Here is a 17,344-nt window from a genome sequence, read left to right as displayed (position 1 = left end):
ACTTTTTTCCCCAGGTCGCCTAGTTGGCTCAGTTATTTAAGTGTCCAACTCTTGGTTTTGGCTCAGGTCATGATCTTACAGTTCATCAGATCAAGCCCCACATCAGGCTCTGCACTGACAATGTGGAGCCTGCTTGAGATTTTCTCTCTACCTCTCTTTCTGCCCTTCCCCACTTCCGTCCCCCCACCCCTCTCTCTCTCAAAAATAAATAAGTAAATAAACTTATTTAAAAAAATAAAATTCTTGGGGCACCTGGGTGGCTCAGTCGGTTAAGTGTCTAACTTTGGCCCAGGTCATGATCTCACGGTCCGTGGGTTCGAGCCCCGCGTTGGGCTTTGTGCTGACAGCTCAGAGCCTGGAGACTGCTTTGGATTCTGTGTCTCCCTCTCTCTCTGCTCCTCCCCCACTCATGCTCTGTCTCTGTCTCAAAAATAAATAAACATTAAAAAAAATTTTTTTTAATAAAAAAATAAAGTTCTTTTTTTTTTTTTTTCAAGAGAAAGATGATGAGGTGTCAGTGTATTTAAACACACAGCTAAATTAAACCTGAACTTTGTGGTCCCTGGCTGTGTTGTTTGAAGAAGGTCTCTGTACTTCCCTTTGGCCTATATCAATGATGTGTTCTCACATTAAACACTGAAGAACTTGAAGATCAGATGACAGAGATAAAGAACTTTACCATGTGCAGCCAGATGATACTCAACAAACAAAGCCAGCCCATCACTGAGATTCCTTTTTCCCCCAACTTCAAAATCGTACCCCAAATTTTCTGTAGGAACTTCTTCCTATCTTTAATACTCCTCTAGTTTCAATGCTCCTCTAGTTTAAACTGCCACTCATGGCACCTGGCTGGCTCAGTCAGTGGAGTGTGTGACTCTTGATCTTGGGGTCATGAGTTTGAGCCCTACCGTTGGGTGTAGAGATTACTTAAAACAAAACAAAACAAAACAAAACAAAAAACTGCAGCTCAAAGATCTTCCTCTGGCGCATCCACCACGGTCTATGGGACAGAAACATCACCCATCTCCGAAGAATACAGTGGCAGAGGGAATACACACTTTGCCATCCTAGCAACTCTGTCGCCTTTCTGATGTGAGAGTCAAGCGATTTGTTCTAGATTTCATGTAATCTCTCCCTTGGGGCATTCTGCAGGGGAGCTAGAAGATGTGTGTGTGTTAGTGAACTTTTTTGGACAATGTATGTTCTTCAGTACCTTCCCCTAAGGCAACCAATCTTGATTTCTTGGCATCTGTCATGAGCAGCTTCTAGACAAATAACGTGCTCTCTATTTTTGTTCTGAGCATTACATGATCTTGTTTCCTGAAATATCCCCCAGCACTTTTTTTTAATTGCATCAACAGCCTGAAATGGTTCAAGTTGTAAGAAAGCCTGTTAAGAGCGATCCATGACTTCAGGTGGTCTCTCTGTCCACCCAGCTCTGCTTTCTAGGGTTCTTCTATTGTGCTTGCACCCCCAATCACTTATGTGCAAACATAAGTTACAGCCACCCAAAGCCACCAGACAGGTGGGAGATGCACATCTCCTTTTCTTCAATTCATTCCTCTGCCTCTCCCAATTGGAAGAAGCTCCTCCCAGTTACTCACCCAGTTGGCCAGGAGAAGATGGCCTGGCCTGGACCCCCTTCTGCCTGCAGGATGCTCCTACTTGTGGGTCCCACTCTCCCTTCCTACTTTTCTGATTCGACAGAGCACTGGCCACCCTTTCCTACTGAGATCAGCAGGTAACAGTTGAGAGCAAGCCACCCGGGAACACAGAAGTAAGAGTTAAGAATGTTGGTTTCTAAGAATGTTCCCTTAAAAGCTTTCTTTTTACAAGATATTTTTATCCTGCTGGGTAGAGATTGCAAACGAGGTCAATATGACAGCTGTGACCTCCACTCAGTAGCCTTTGAGTTTCTCCGTGGCCAGAAAAAGCCCCAGAAGCCCTTCCTCTGCACCTCGAATGTGTGCCCTTGTGCCAGGCAGAGCAGGTGACAGGCTGTGGGTGGTGCCACATAACCGCGGTCCTCAGTGGGATGACAACCTCACATGCAGGACTCTCATCCCCCACATCTCTGCACACGGGCAGCACAGCGGTGTCATTGACAGGCTGGCAGTCAACTTTCTGCTCACACCCTGCTTCCTCCCAGCCTAGAGGGGTGCTAATTCACTCCACCTCCCCAACTCTACCCCAGTAAAAGGGATTGTTTCCATTTTAACTTCTTCTGATCAAATCTCTATTCCTCTTTTCACAAACTCTGTCTCTGTAGCCAGGGGAACCAGTATGTGAACAAGTGTGTAATTATAGTGATTAGTCATGAAACCACCCAGACCTTTGGAAATGTCCACGACCCTACTTGTCTGTTTGACATACATCAGCACATTCTAAGCAGAAACACTATAGAAATGTTGTACTTTGACTTCACTTGTGGAGATCAAAGTGAGTTCATTTCTCAGGACGCTCAGTTTTCATTTCCAAAAACAAAACAAAACAAAACCCAACGTGAATTATGGGTTTACCACTGAGATAAGATTAATTATAGGTTATATAGCCAAGTGGCAATTTGCATTCACTATTCAGAGAGAGAGTCTGAAGTTCCCAAGACACCTCCCGAGGGTGACAAGAAAGCTCTGGTGTCTACTTAACACGGTGAGCATGGAGTCGGGCCCTCTGCCACACAGCAACACTAATTCTACAAAGACACACCGTGTGCCTAGTACATGCTAGGCTCTTGGAGGCAAGGCAGCCACTGTCCTGCCTTCACGGAGCTCACGGCACAAGGCCAAAATCTGACTGTGGGAGAAACGGTACTTCTGTCTAAGGAGGGAGAGGCGGGCGCTGCTCCACAGTGCTGCTGTGCACCCTTCTGTAAACGGAGGTTTCTGCCGACCTGATGCAGCATGTTGAGATGCCTCACACTGCCAGCTCCAAGGTGCCCTCAGATTTTCAAAGCCCTTCTTTTGTTCCTTTGTGCTTCTATCCCAGAACCCCAGACTGTAGTCAGTTCTGGCTCACACTCTCCACAGTGTAAGACGGTAGTTTGTATTTGTATCTGCAGGGACTCCTGGCTCACCTTACAAACAAAACAGACTTCAGGATGTGAATGGAGACAGCAGGGAAAACCTGCTTGTTTCTGGACAAAGGGGGTAGACATGAACTCCACTATCCCAACCAAAGAATTCCTTATGTGAGACAGTCGGACAGTTTAATTTTCTGGAGAGGAATTAAATAGTCTAAAACCAGGGTGCCTGGGTGGCTCAGTTGGTTAAGCCTCCGACTTTGGCTCAGGTCATGATCTTGCAGTTCATGAGTTCAAGCCCCACATCAGGCCGTCTGCTCTCAGAGCAGAGCCTGGAACCTGCTTCAGATTCTGTGTGTGTGTGTGTCTCTCTCTGCCCCTACCCTGCTGGCGCACACTCTCTCTCTCTCTCTCTCTCTCTCTCTCTCTCAAAAATAAATAAACATTTAATAAATAGTCTAAAATCCTTAGGGCTGTTTGAGCCAGTTACCATGAGAAAGGACAAGGGTCTCTGTCCAGAACTTTCCCTGCCTGGGACAGAGTAGCTGTGAACTTCTCTTCAATAAAAGAAATGGATTTGGCATAGGTAGGCATAAATAGCCCTCCTTTAGTGAACATGAGTGGCTGAGCCTAGACTAACCACCATCATGAGGCATCACATAACATTTCTTGTGTCCACACCTCATGGCTCTCCTGTGGAATCTGCAGTGGAATCCCAGATCCACCACTTACTGGCAATGTGACTTGGGGCAGGTCACTTAACCTCTCTGAGCTTTCATGTCCTTATGTGTAAAAGCAGGCTATTAAAATTCTCACTTCCTAAAGGCTGTTGTGGGAAATGAGGTATGACAAATGTTTAACTCAGTGTCCAGTGCATGGAAAGCATCAATAAATGAGAGTGAATTGATGGTCACAATGCCACCACATATATGCAACCCATTTTACTTTTCAGCTTCACACCCCAGTCAAGGGAACTGAGGCCCAAAGGCTAAGTGACTCCTACCCCACAGCACAATGGAAGGAAAGGCTTCCGGCCCCTTCCACGCCTCCCTGGTTTGTGCTTGCTCCTCTCCATCAGTTACTCTCCTTGGGGTCTCTGGGAAACTGGCAAACAGCAGATTCTTAGGCTGCTGTCCCAGAGATTATAATTCAAGAGATCCATGTGGGTGCTGCATGCTTTACAAGCACCCAGGTTATCAGGGGCAGGTGGGCCACCGAGCATGCCCAGTGCATCCCTACCCTGCACCCTTGCTCCCCCCCAATTATGCTGCATCCCTTGAGGCCTGGCTTAAGTTTCTATCTACACCCTCCATGAAGCTTTGCTCACCACCCCAGCCCAATTACTGCACAATTACCAATGTGTCATTTATCAATGGTTATTATGGACCATTAGTTATCCTTCTATGTCTATTTGCTTTGCATGCCCTGGAACCAGGGGCCATGGCTCACACATCTCTGTGCTCAAATACTCGCTGACTGGTGTGCGCACTGCGCAGCTCCCAGCGAGGAGGCGCTATTTCGGGTTTCCTGGGCGCAGGCCCTAGGGAGCCACAGCCGCCATGCCAGTAGTTTTGAGCCTCAGGCGAGACACTCCTCTTTCTTGCCCCTCTGGGGCCCATTCTCAGGGGCCTTGCCCCTCCTCACCCGTCAGGAAGATATGCTGTGCATGTTGGGGGCAGAAGGAAGACTGTCACAACAATCGTTTTAATGGACTATGGACTAGAAAAGACTGACATGTCTGGGATTAAAGAAGAGTCTGGGTTGTGCTTTTAGACTTTGAAACAAGTACCAGCAGGCACGCCCGTCAACGGTCTATGTTCCAAACACTCACTTGTGCCTTGCTTGTTTGGAACTTGCAATGTATTTTCTACCTACTGAAATAAATCTTGTTAAGTGGTGGTTAGCCTCCTGAACTAGCTTACAAAATCCTAGTTTAACTGTCAAATACTGAAACACCTAAAATGTAAGCTATGGAACACAGCCCTGTCAAGTCTTACAGAATGGGGTGGGGGGACAGTAAAAGTGATTATGAATTACTGGTCATCTATCACCTATCTATCTTTTTTAAAATTTAATTAAAACAATTTTTTAATGTTTATTTATTTTTGAGGGAGAGAGAGACAGGGCATGAGTGGGGAAGGGGCAGAGAGAGAGAGAGACAGACAGACAGACAGACAGACAGCAGACAGAATCCGAAGTAGGCTCCAGGCTCTGAGCTGTCAGCACACAGCCCAATGTGGGGCTTGAACCCACAAACCTCAAGATCATGACCTAAGCTGAAGTCAGATGCTTAACTTTTTTTTTTTTTTTTTTTTTTTTTTAATTTTGAGAGATAGAGAGAGAGCCATGGAAAGGGACAGGGGACAGGGAGAGAGAATCCACACTCACTGCAGAGCCTGATGCGGGGCTTGATCCCACAACTCTGGGATCACGACCTGAGCCGAAATCAAGTCAGATGTTCAGTCGACTGAACCACCCAGGCGCCCCGATCATCTTTCTTAACATTCTTTCTGATTCTTAAGAAACTCTAAACGTAAGGACAGGACAAGGAAGTACAGAGACTCCCATGCAGATTCTGTGGAGGTGTCTTTCAGGCTCCTTTATTAGAGCTGTGGAAGGTGATGACACAAATTTGTTATTACATTTAACTTCACAATTTACAACTTCTTGTGGAAAACAAAATTGCTGCCACTGTGTTGCAGTGTGACCTAGGCTGGGAAAGGAGTTGGGAAACTCAAACAGGTGATGTGGTTAGGAGGGATTAGGAGTGTTGCTGACACCTTTATTGTTGTCATAATGCAATTTATGCAATAAGTAGAAATCAAGATTAAAAACACATTTCCAAACGCAGGTTTTCTCTTCCTTGATATGAAGTCTTGCGTTAAAACTACTTTCATGTAAAACAGGCATGATTAGACCCACAAAGAGAGCCAAGAGAGAGACTGGCGGGAGAGAGAGAAAACCAGCCCCAGGGAGGGGGTATTATGAAAGGAGGGTGGATTTACCTGTGGCAGCTGAACGAAGTGGAGAGAGAAGGCAGGAGAAAGGGATCTGAAGTGGAATTAAGTACAGTGTGAGTGACGGAGGCAAGAGGGAAGGAAGAGCTGGGCCCATTTCTTTGGGTGGGGCAGGGAGCGGCGGTGGGGGGGACACACAGGGGAGAGAGATGGGGTCAAGCAGCAGAGTGGAGGGGGCCGTAGAGGCCACAAGATGTTTGCGACTCAGGTAACGCTGCTTGAAGGGGCCTTTACTCTTAGGTCAAGAAGTTCTGAAATGCGCTTTACAATGTGTCACACACAGTTTGCATTCATGAAAATCCGTTCAGCATTACACAGCACTGATCCAGTCCTCAGATGCACTGAGATGAGGGCAAGAGGTTCCAAACCCTAGGAGTTTGTGGTTTCAAGACGTAACCCTCTGCACTTCCCTTACTACTGAGATAGTAAGGGAAACTTAAATATGGGCTGTATAATTTGCAACGACATCTATGGAGCTAGAGTGTATTTGATAAGCAATATGATTTCACTCCTCTGTGGAATTGAAGAAACACAACAGATGAACATATGCAAAGGCGGGGAAAGAGAAGAGAGGGAAGCAAAACAGAAGAGACCCAAACACAGAGAACTGAGCGTTGCTGAAGGGATGTTGGGTAGGGGATGGACTAAATGGGGGATGGGCATTAAGGAGGGCACTTGTGAGGAGCACTGGGTGTTGTATGTAAGTGATGAATCACTAAATCCTACACCTGAAACCAATATTACTCTATATGTTAACTACCTAGAATTTAAGTAAAAACTTGAAAAAAAAGAGGAAAAAAATAAACTGAAATTAAAATAAATAAATAAAGGCTATATATTTGATAAAAATATTTTATCAACGTTGTTTCCCAAATGTGATAATAATGGGGCTCTGCTTATGTAGGAGAATGTCCTTGTCCTTAGCAGACAAGAGAGGACATATTTAGATGTCTGCAAATTCTCAGAGATTCAACCAAAAAATTATATAATATACAGATTGTATAATTATTACATGAATTATATCACATATTACAGAAAGTGTATTGAACTATATTACACATGCAAAAATTAGAGAGCGTGCATGCACAACTGTGACAATATGTTAATAGACGGTGACTCTGGGTGAAGTTTCACTGGACCATTTCCCTGACTTTTCAGTTGAAATTTTTCAACTGGGGGGAGGAAAGAAGTTCTAGCCCTGGGAGGGCTGGGGAACCTCTGGTCAGTCAAACCTCCCTGCGGGCCGGGCTGGAGCACCCAGAATAGCTTATCTCCACTCTCCCGGCAGTGCCTACCCGCCCCTTTCCTCCGGCCCAGCTCCTTTCCTCTGAAGCGAGGAAAAGAGCCAGCTAACTTGATTAGTGTTTAAAAACAACACACCCAGGGGGAAAGGAGAGAACAGAAGTACAGGAGACTCAAGTTCCTGGATGGGCTTGAATAAGCCACGGGGGGCCTGGAGCACCTCCAGCTCTGCCCCTCCCTAAATTCGAGGGAGTCCCTTAGTTAGAGGGGAAAAGTCTGTTTATTTTCATTCAGCAGCTTAGTAGTAACGGAAATAAAATGTTCTTTTTCTTTGAATAGGCCCAGAAAAATCACACAAAACTGCAAGAAGGCAAAGGTCTGCTGACTTGCTCCCTCCTATCCAGCCCACCTACCAGCCACCCCCCCCCACCCCCCTCTGGCACAGCACACAACTGACTTTTCCAGATTTGCCACTTGGCCTTGTCACAACCTCCCCCAGGCACCCACCTCACCTCTTCCCTCCCTATCTCAAAAAAGGACATAAAGAACTGGACCTCAGGATCCCGGGAGACCTTCCCCATGCCATCAACCACCTGGCAGTGCCTGGGCCCAGGCCACTGGGCTGGCCCTGGGACATTGCCTCCTTGTCTCCACATTGCTGGGGTTCATCTCTGTTCTGCAGGCTAGGGGGCTCCAGGGTTAATGAAAGGATATCCACTCCTAGCTTTTAAAATGCCTATGGCTTAGCGGCACCTGGCTGGCTCAGTCGGTGGGGTGTGTGACTCTTGATCTTGGGGTTGTGAGTTCGAGCCCCGCAATGGGCGTAGGGATTATTTAAACATTCGCTCTTAGGGGCGCCTGGGTGGGTCAGTTGGTTGAGCATCTGACTTTAGCTCAGGTCATGATTTCTCGGTTTGTGAGTTCGAGACCCACATCAGGCTTGCTGCTATGGTCATCCTGTCAGCCCACAGCCAGCCTCAGATCCTCTGTCCCCCTCTCTCTGCCCCTCCCCCGCTTGCACTCTCTCAAAAATAAACATTTAAAAAATAAATAAAATCTTAAAGACAAAAATCAAATAAATTAATTTTTAAAAAAGCCCTATGATTAAATACCCACTAACAAATACCCTAGGCCCAAGGTTGGGGTGGCAGCAAGGAAGCTGCTGCCAGGTGCCAGGGGAGCCAAAAGGAAGGAGAAAATGAGGCAGACTGCCCCACACTGGCCTTCTCTCTACTCATTCTGTCACCACATAGATACAGGGCTGAGGAATCACTCGCTTGCCTTAAAAACACGCTATTGACATCAGTAAATGAGCATTCATCCTCCCATTCACCAACAGCCAACGGAGGTCAAGCTTGAGGGAATGTCCCCGCACAGAGACATTCCTCAGAGATGGTTTCTGCAAGCGGGCCCAAGTCAGTACCATGAGCTCTGCCTAGAAATAAGAGGGTCGTGTCAGCCTGTGGTGGGTCTTGTGCCCACCCCAGAAAAGCAGTTCACCCTCTGCCTAGGTTTCTTCTCAAGGCTGGTTTCATCTATTTTCCAGCTGGGTCCCTCCTAGGATGAGTTTTCTTTCCTTAGCGTGCCCGTTAAGGTTAAGCCCAGAAACGGATTCACCACAGGAGTGGGGTGAGTCAGTTTCACTTGCCCCGGGAATGGAGACATGGGGTGACTTATTGTATCTTTGACTCCACACCCAAGCCTGTTACTGTTACATGGGATACCGCAAACCTCAGAGGCGTACAGCCGACTGTCCACAGCTCCGTGACTGGAAAGAAAATCGGCACAGCCCAAATCTGTACTGCCGAGAAGCTGTCTCCACCACACCGCGCCCTGGGCGTATTGCAAAAGGGAGGTGGGGAGCTGGGAAACTGTGGCTTGTTTGTCATTGAGGTCTGGGACTTGGCTCGTACACGGCAGCATGTGCCTTAGAGTGAAACCTGAGGTGTCCCCAGGGGGCCCCGATTTGACTGCAACATCTGGGTAGAGTCCCAGCACTCCGGGCATTTCCCACTATCGTTTCATGTTTGCTTAAAGCAGAGACATTAGGGTCACAGTCACAGAATGAGTTGGAGGGGACTCGGACCTCATGTTAGGCAGGGTGCCCCCTCCAGCCCCTCACTTAGAGCTGAGGACTGTGACACCCAGAAGGGCTGATCTTCATCAGGAAGCACGAAGTCTGAGGTACCTCCTTGGACAGAAAAATTACCGCATAATTTTCCCTTTGGCTACACAGACATCTTTCTTTAAAAAGTCAAATCATGACCATATCCCACTGATTCATTAAAACCAAATGAAAATTAAACATCTTCAGGCAGCCCTGCTTTGTTCTCTCAAATAAAACCATTTGATGACTATGAAGGAGAAGGACCGGCCACTTAGTGGCTGAATTTCTGGAATTACCTGTGTTTCTCTTTGGAAGGGGACATCAGGGATGTTTCTACAAGCCTGCCATTGGAGACAACCGCCTCCAGCCAAGCACCCCTCTTCCGAGGCCACATCGCCCATTAGTGAACTCTTTGACATGCCTCTCTGGGTTTCATCAAAATGCTCAGACGACTCTAAAAAGCCCCCAAAGAGGAATTTCTGAGGTTTTGCTAAGTCCGTTAAAACTGCAACATTATTCTGTCTTCATCCTCACCCCTCCGCCCACCCTCAGTGTATGTTTCTTAAGCAAGAGGCTGAAAGAAACAGGTTTGAGTATCTGTGCTGCTGCTACATTCCTGAAATGTCCCACATGGATCACCAAAGTGCTGAGGGGACTTTTGATTAATTGCGAAGCAGTCTCAATCCGCTCTTATTCAGCTTTCGTGAAAAAACAAAACCAAACAAAACAAAAAACCATGCAGGAAAAGGCTTGCTTAATTTGCAAAAGCCCCTTAAGAACCAGACTCTCATAGGCGCCCGGAAGCAGCCACCCCCACCCCAGGTAGGAAAACCACCTTTGGGCATCAGTGGCCACACAAAAGCAAGGAATGCGACAGAGTCAAAGCTGTGTGTTTCCCTCCACTCCTAAAAACCCTAACACGAATGCTGCCATAGTGCCCCTCCGTTTAATTAAACACAAATCCCAACGTTGCTTTCTTAGACATTTTTCCTATGTAACTGAAGGCAAAACACATTAAATATTTGATCTAGTCTTACCATGATGAAAGCAGGCTCATAAATAATCCATTGACCTGGTTCATTTTTCTGAGCAAAACTGATCACAAAAATACATACACACAAGCGTTTGTCAAGTCTGACTCTTAGAAATTCTACCTCTCTCAAGTTCTTCAGAACCCCAGCGGAAAAAGAAATTCTTTATGCAAAAGACCCAAAAAGGAAACTGCTCCTCGGGGTTCTTTAGCTCCAGAGAGTGTTTTCACTTAGTTAAATGTACAGTTATTTTTTTTAAAGCAATTGATGGTTACACCTTTCAACCATGTAAAACAGCTCGTTGGCGGTTGAGTTTCCCATAAATTCTGAATGGCCTGTGAGCTGTCTGAGCGTGCATCAGCTCTGCCAGTTAAACAACCCAAGCACAGGGAGACTCATCCCACTTAAGAGTCATTCAGAGATTTCTCTAGATGTTTGGGCATTTATGTCAACCAGAACTCACCCTGTCGAAATGCCTTTGCACAAAGCCACCTGCACAACACAGCGGTAAGTAAGGATCAAACAGAAGCCGTGGGTTCAAACTAAAGCAACTTTTCCCAACGCGCAGGACAGCACTTAGCTTAATACGGTCTTTACAGGATCTTGCTCTGGTGCTCAGGACATCAAAAAAGCCGCCTGCGTCCGTAGACAAAGGAGCCCTCCTGGTCCCCTCGTCTGCTCTGCGCTCGCTAGTCCCGGGCGCGCCGGCTATTCCCACCCGTCCTCCCGGCAAGGGCAGCGGCAGGGCAAGGAGCCCACCCCGCGGCGCACGCCCTCGCCCTCGCCCCGGGAGGCACCGCCGGCTGGCGTGCGAGTTCGCAGAGAGGAAAGGCGAACCCACCTGCCGGGAGACCGTGGGGAGGCTGGTCCGGGGCTCTCCGAGGCGGGGCAACCCTCGCGCCCTCGAGGCACCAGGGGCGCCGCTGCCTGTACCGGAGCTGGCGCCCAAGCGGCCGTATTTGTACTCTCGTTCCCTCACATGGTCTGATCTCTAGATATCCGCCGCCAAAGAGCTCTTTAAGAATTTTTGCGTCACTTTGAGCTGCAGAAACTTTACGGGTGTCCCCGGTCGTGCCTCGGCCTCCCACCTGGGGTAGGGGTGGCCGCCCGGGGGCTCGCCGAGGGTCGGGGGCTGCGCCGTACGGGGGAGGGGCAGCAGGGGGCGGGGCCCCGGGGGACGTGAGGGGGACACGCTTCCTAGGGGGACGGTGCTCTAGGAGGCGGGGAAACCCTGGGGTGGTGGGGGGCTGGCAGAAGGCCGAGCAGAGCAGAGATTCCCAACTTGCTGGCTCTAACATTTCGGGGGAGGGGGCTGCTCCACAACCGACAGGTGTATTTCCTTCCCCACCAACTTCTCCCCGAACTGGGTTTAGGTTTCTGCTTAAAGTCACTTATTCAGAGCAATCTTTCTAGACCACGGACACCTCCCCATCACCCACGTCCCGAATCCTGCTCTGTTTTTCTTTCCTAGGACTTGGCACCTGGCGTTCCCGAGTTTATCTGGCTCCACTGTGGGATGTGCGCTTGGCCAGAAAGGCCCTTGTCTAATTTCTGGCTATCTCCAAGAACCCCAGCAGTGCCCAGCCTGGTGGCTCACACTAAATCCTGGCAGACAGAATGAATGAATTCTTTCTCGTTTTGCTAACCCGCCACACATCAGAGCTGTCTCAGAACAGATAGTATGGGTGGTGATCTGCAGAAGTGGATATGCCTGTGGTGTTGCTGGGGTGGATAAATTACTACAATATCTTAATTATCTCAAGAGGTTCAACAGGAGCTTATTGTTTTGAATCATATGAATATACTGCTTTGATAACTTTTTTTTTTAAGTTTAAAAATGAATTTCAGGGGTGCTGGGTGGCTCAGTTGGTTAAGCCTCCAACTTCAGCTCTGGTCATGATCTCGCTTTGTGGGTTTGAGCCCTACATCAGGCTCTGTGCTAACAGCTCAGACAGAGACTAGAGCCTGCTTCAGTTTCTGTGTCTCCCTCTCCCTCTGCTCCTCATCCCCCTCTCAAAAATAAATAAAACAAAAAAAAAATTTTTAATGAAATTCATGTTATTGACTGTATTGTCTTTTCAGCAAAATTATATTTTACATTTGAAAAGAACAGACGGAGTACTTGCTTTGGGATGTCCCTGAGGAAGAGATGAGAGGGGAGGGGAAACCACCTCCCTCCTCCCAAAGGGGGCCAGGGATGGGGCAGAGTAGAAGGAAGAAAGGAATTACAAGCTTGCAGCCCCTATGTGCATGGAGGGACTGAACCCACAAAGCAGAGCGCGCACTGAGCTGAGTGGAGCCAGTGTCAGCGGGAGCAGGCGGGGTCCCCAACCTTGGAGGAATCAGTGTGAGGCTTTGGTGCCACCTAGACGTCAGGGTGGTGATTGCAAGGGGCCGGGGCTGCTCTGGTGAGCCAGCTGGCATCCAGGGCGGCAGAGCCAGGCTGGTGATTCCTGCGCAAGATTGGGAATTTCACCTTAGGCCAAATCCCCAGGAGGCAGGGGCCCATGTGGGCACCTGTCCCTTTCAGATGAACAAGTTGATGCACCCAGGGCTCTGCTTGGCCTTCTTAAACTCATGTGTTAGCGCAGTATGAACAAGGGGCTACACAAAAGTAGGGCGCCCGTCTGAGGAGGGGGAGGGGCAGAGCTAAGGAAGGAGGAGACCAAGAGTGGGACCACAGGCTGTAGGAAGCAGTGGGGGTGACTTCAGCCCTTGGCTAAGGTTCTACCCGATCTGTCCTCCACCTTGGTTCCAACGTGGCTTTTTAAGACCACTTGATAGTCTTGCGATCCTGTTGACCCCACCACTCCTGGCCTTTTTTCTAGATCCTAATACGCATTTCTGCTCAGCCACTCCAGGCCCCTCTTGGTACTGCCTTCTTTGGTGCTATGCTGGCCTAGAGAGTGGGAATCCCATGGATCTGGGTTAAATCTCGGCTCTGACCCTCTACTGCCTGTGTGGGTTTGTTCCCATGCAGGGTAAGTTCCTTTACCTCAACCTTCTGGCCTTTGAGTCCCTGGTCTGTAAAATAGGGATCTGTGAGTGGTGGGCACCACCCACTGGGGGGTGTGAAGCGGGGAAGGATGCCTCCCACTGTGCACTTCTCCTCCCCAGGGAGACTTCCCCCATCTCCCTCCTCTCTGGCCTTGGACCACCTTGGACCACCCAGGCCTGACGTCTCTCCTCTTGCTCCCTGCCTGAGGGTGCTACCAGAAAAAGCTATTAGGCTTACACAGACTGCACCCTTTCCTCGTTCCTTCACTGCCTCCCTGGCAGAGTCCATACAACATGTCCCAGATGGTCCATCTTCTCTCTAAATACGTGCTTTCTCTTCCTCTTGTCTCTGGGGGTGCCACCAATGAAACATCACTTAGCCTCAGCTGCCCCACCTTCACCTCAACGAATCTGAATCCAGCCCCTCTCTCTTCCCTAAAGCGAACTCTTCCCTGTCCTGCTTCTCACCCTCACTGCCACAACTGCCCAGTCATCCCCAGAAGCTGACTCTCCCCTGTGAAGATCTCCCAGTTCTGGCACCCTATTCCCTCTGCCTGTGGAGCTCCACTCCACTGCCCATCCTCCTTCCATATCAGGGCGGGTGGACAGATGTCATGGTCTATTGCCAAGTCAGGGCAGCCTGTACCCTTTCCCATCGTCCATCTCCATCACACAGCACCTTCCTGACCTGGGCACCTGCTCCGTGCCAGGCAGAGGAAGACAGGAGCTGTGCCCTTCAGAGTCAGGCAGGAGGTCTGTGCTGAACACAGTAGGCAGCAGGGAGCCTGGAATGGGAGAGGCATGAGGAAAGCGGTGTTTCAGGGAAGGATCCCATGGCTCCTCCGACCTGGGCTAGAGGACCAGCGGGGCAATGGGGATGCTGGAGGCAGACAGGTTCCTTAGCAAGTAAGGAGTGAGGCCGGGAGGCACTAGTACAGACAGGGAGGAGGTGGAAGTGAGAAATCAGGAGAACCTGTGAAGCCCAGCCACCGGTTGCCCTGTTGCGAAAGCGATGGGGCTGTCAAAGACTCTGTGAACCTGGGTGAACTTGGGTGACTGGGTGAGGAGCCCTGCCAGGCAATTGTGGTTCAGCAAGAATTTCTCTTACTTCCGCTAGCACTAGCCTAGAGATAGTGGGGCCTCCACAGAATAAACACAGCCCCCTCTCCCTCCCCACACATAAACACTGCTACCAAGAAGACCCACTTTCTGGGTGTCTCAAGGCTCAGCAAACCGTTCCCCTGTGGAGCCAGACCAGAAGAAACCCTGTAAGTCCAATCCTCTCCCTCCAGAATGCCAAGTGCCCTCTGTGTGCCCTGCTCTGTTCTGATTAACACAGTAACGGAAGATGAGGCCCGCCCCTTCTTGTGGGCCTTTCCCCAGCCTTTCTAGCCTTTATGGTGTCTGACTGCTCCATCCCTTCCAAAGCACCCCACCCCGTGATTTTCCAGGGAGGTGACACAGTTTTGGAGACTCTGTTCATGTTCAAGCATGTGCAGAAGACAGCACCTGCAGGGCAGGATTTGCTGCTACTGTGAACCCACAGAGGGCTGGGCAGGCATTCCCCTGTGCCAGGGCCTCCTGGATCCAGATGAAACAAGGAAAGAGGATGGGAGGGGCAGCCCCATCCGGAGTGCCAAGAGGGTGACCTCGCCAGGGCTCAGGCAGGAATGGAAGGCTGTGTCAGGCTCAGTCCTGATAAAGATGCTTTGGTCACCTTCCCTGGCCCCATTCTCTTTCATTCCTTTTGAGCCTCCTGCCTTTGCTAAACCACCCTCTTCCCCCACAGTTTACAGTGATGGTGACTACCCCATGCTCTACCTGTAATATCTTTGTTTTTTTTTTTTTTTGTTTTTTTTTTTTAATTTTTTTTTTTTCAACATTTATTTTTTGGGGGACAGAGAGAGACAGAGCATGAACGGGGGAGGGGCAGAGAGAGAGGGAGACACAGAATCGGAAACAGGCTCCAGGCTCTGAGCCATCAGCCCAGAGCCTGACGCGGGGCTCGAACTCACGGACCGGGAGATAGTGACCTGGCTGAAGTCGGACGCTTAACCGACTGCACCACCCAGGCGCCCCTCTGTAATATCTTTGAAGCAGGGTTTTGATGTTTACTTCCTTCCTACAGAATTTCCTCCTCTGACTGGGGACACCCTTAGCCAGGGCCACATTCTGGAGGACAGCTGTTTTTTCGCCTTCTACCTTGGCAGAGAAGTGTCAGCCGGGAGAAGGGCAGAGTCCCAAGGGAGGGCCCCCACAGCCCTGTGTGCACCTGGGATATAGCCCTTTGACCTCTCCGACATGCCCACCTCCTCCGCGAGGCTCTGAGTTCCCAAGGGAAGGGCCTTTCTACCTCTCTCCATGTCTCAGCACACAGGAGGCCCCGCGAGCACAGGTACTGCCAGTGAATGACGAGGAAATGCTTTTTACTCTTGACAGACTCGGACGTGCCATTAAAACCAGGGCCCGGCAGCTGGCAAGGAAATCCTGACACACCCAACAACAGAGTGCCCCCCAGATGGTGGAAAGGGTGAGGCAGATTTGTCTGGGCTGTTTGGGGAGGTTCACAAGATTTATTGTTCAATGAGAAAAAAAGCAAACCACCGAACAGGTGTTACTCAGTTTGCCGAGCAGGGGGAGGCTGATGAGGTACATTGAAATCTAAGTATATACCAGTGAAAAAGAAGAACAGGAGGAGGGGGAGAAAAGAGAGAAGGAAGGAAGAAAAAAGACAGACAGAAAGAGCACAGGAAGACATTCTAGAAGCCCCAAGCCTTATCACAGAGCAGGGCAGAACCTGAAGGCTTTCTCAGGGGTGCGGCTGCACCTCACTGGGTATAGACGGTAACTTCCAGGCCAAGTTACTCAGCGCCATTGTACTTTAGTCTGTTCCCTCAGGAAGGGGGCATCTATTTGCACTAATTTACTAGCAAGGATGCGGTGAGCCGAGAAGTGAAGTTTAGGATCAGATGAAGAGGGACAGAATTGTTTTTAGAACTCCTGTCCTGTGCATCAAGCCCATGAGGTCAGTCCTCTCGCCTGGAGTCCTACTGTCAGTGCCCCTTTGCCAGCTCAAGATTATGAAACACTCACCCTTCCTTTGGCTTTTCTTCCCTTCCAGGAGCTTCAAGATAACTTGTGCCTCTTTGTAGTGGGAGGTTTCCCCTCAGTCTCCTCTTGGTGTGCTCATCACCCTCATCCTTGAGGTCTGTGGTCACTGTGGTTTTAATTTAAAACCAGTCAGTATTTCTTTTCTTTCTCCAACTTCAAGCCCTTTTATAACTGTTCTGGCACTTACCAGAAGAAAGACCTAATTCATAGAAAGTCACCTTCTTTTTCCACTGGCTCATGTATATCCATCTTACTGTCCCAGCAAAATGATACACTCCTAGAGGGGAGGGAACTGTTTGGACCCCAGACAGCCAGGCACAATACTGGACATGGAGAGGCTCTGTCAGAAGTAGTTATTAATAAAAGCTACCATTTATGGAACATCTATCATCTACCAGAGTCATTCTACACATTGTCTTTTGTCCTTCTCCTACTGTAGGTAATACACAGCAAAACTCTTTGCTGTATTTTGCTGTAAAGGGTTTTTTTTTTTTTTAATTTTTTTTTCAACGTTTATTTATTTTTGGGACAGAGAGAGACAGAGCATGAACGGGGGAGGGGCAGAGAGAGAGGGAGACACAGAATCGGAAACAGGCTCCAGGCTCTGAGCCATCAGCCCAGAGCCCGACGCGGGGCTCGAACTCACGGACAGCGAGATCGTGACCTGGCTGAAGTCGGACGCTTAACCGACTGCGCCACCCAGGCGCCCCAAGGGTTTTAAAAATAAATGACAGACTCCCTCCTTTTCAAGTTGTGAGTCTGCATATTTAATACATTTTAAAAACTTTTTAATTAAAATTTTTAAAGTGTATTTTTTTGA

General features: G+C 49.0%; 1 protein-coding gene across 2 annotated transcripts in view; it reads right to left on the bottom strand.

The window, feature by feature from the left end:
• Positions 1–16,926, bottom strand: part of SLC6A4 (solute carrier family 6 member 4) — a 41,718-nt gene extending 24,792 nt beyond the window's left edge. The window contains exons 1-2 of one of the 2 annotated variants that reach the window (XM_045044408.1): positions 16,712–16,926; positions 16,507–16,630 (exon numbers count right to left, since the gene is read on the bottom strand). The gene's annotated coding sequence lies outside the window, so the exon portion shown is untranslated. The remainder of the gene's footprint in view (positions 1–16,506; positions 16,631–16,711) is intronic. The other variant, XM_045044407.1, reaches the window with a different exon arrangement.
• Between the last annotated feature and the right edge of the window lie 418 nt (positions 16,927–17,344).

This window comes from Felis catus, chromosome E1, assembly GCF_018350175.1.
Source record: "Felis catus isolate Fca126 chromosome E1, F.catus_Fca126_mat1.0, whole genome shotgun sequence".
NCBI lineage: Eukaryota > Metazoa > Chordata > Mammalia > Carnivora > Felidae > Felis > Felis catus.
This window is presented reverse-complemented; position numbering and strand designations above follow the sequence as displayed.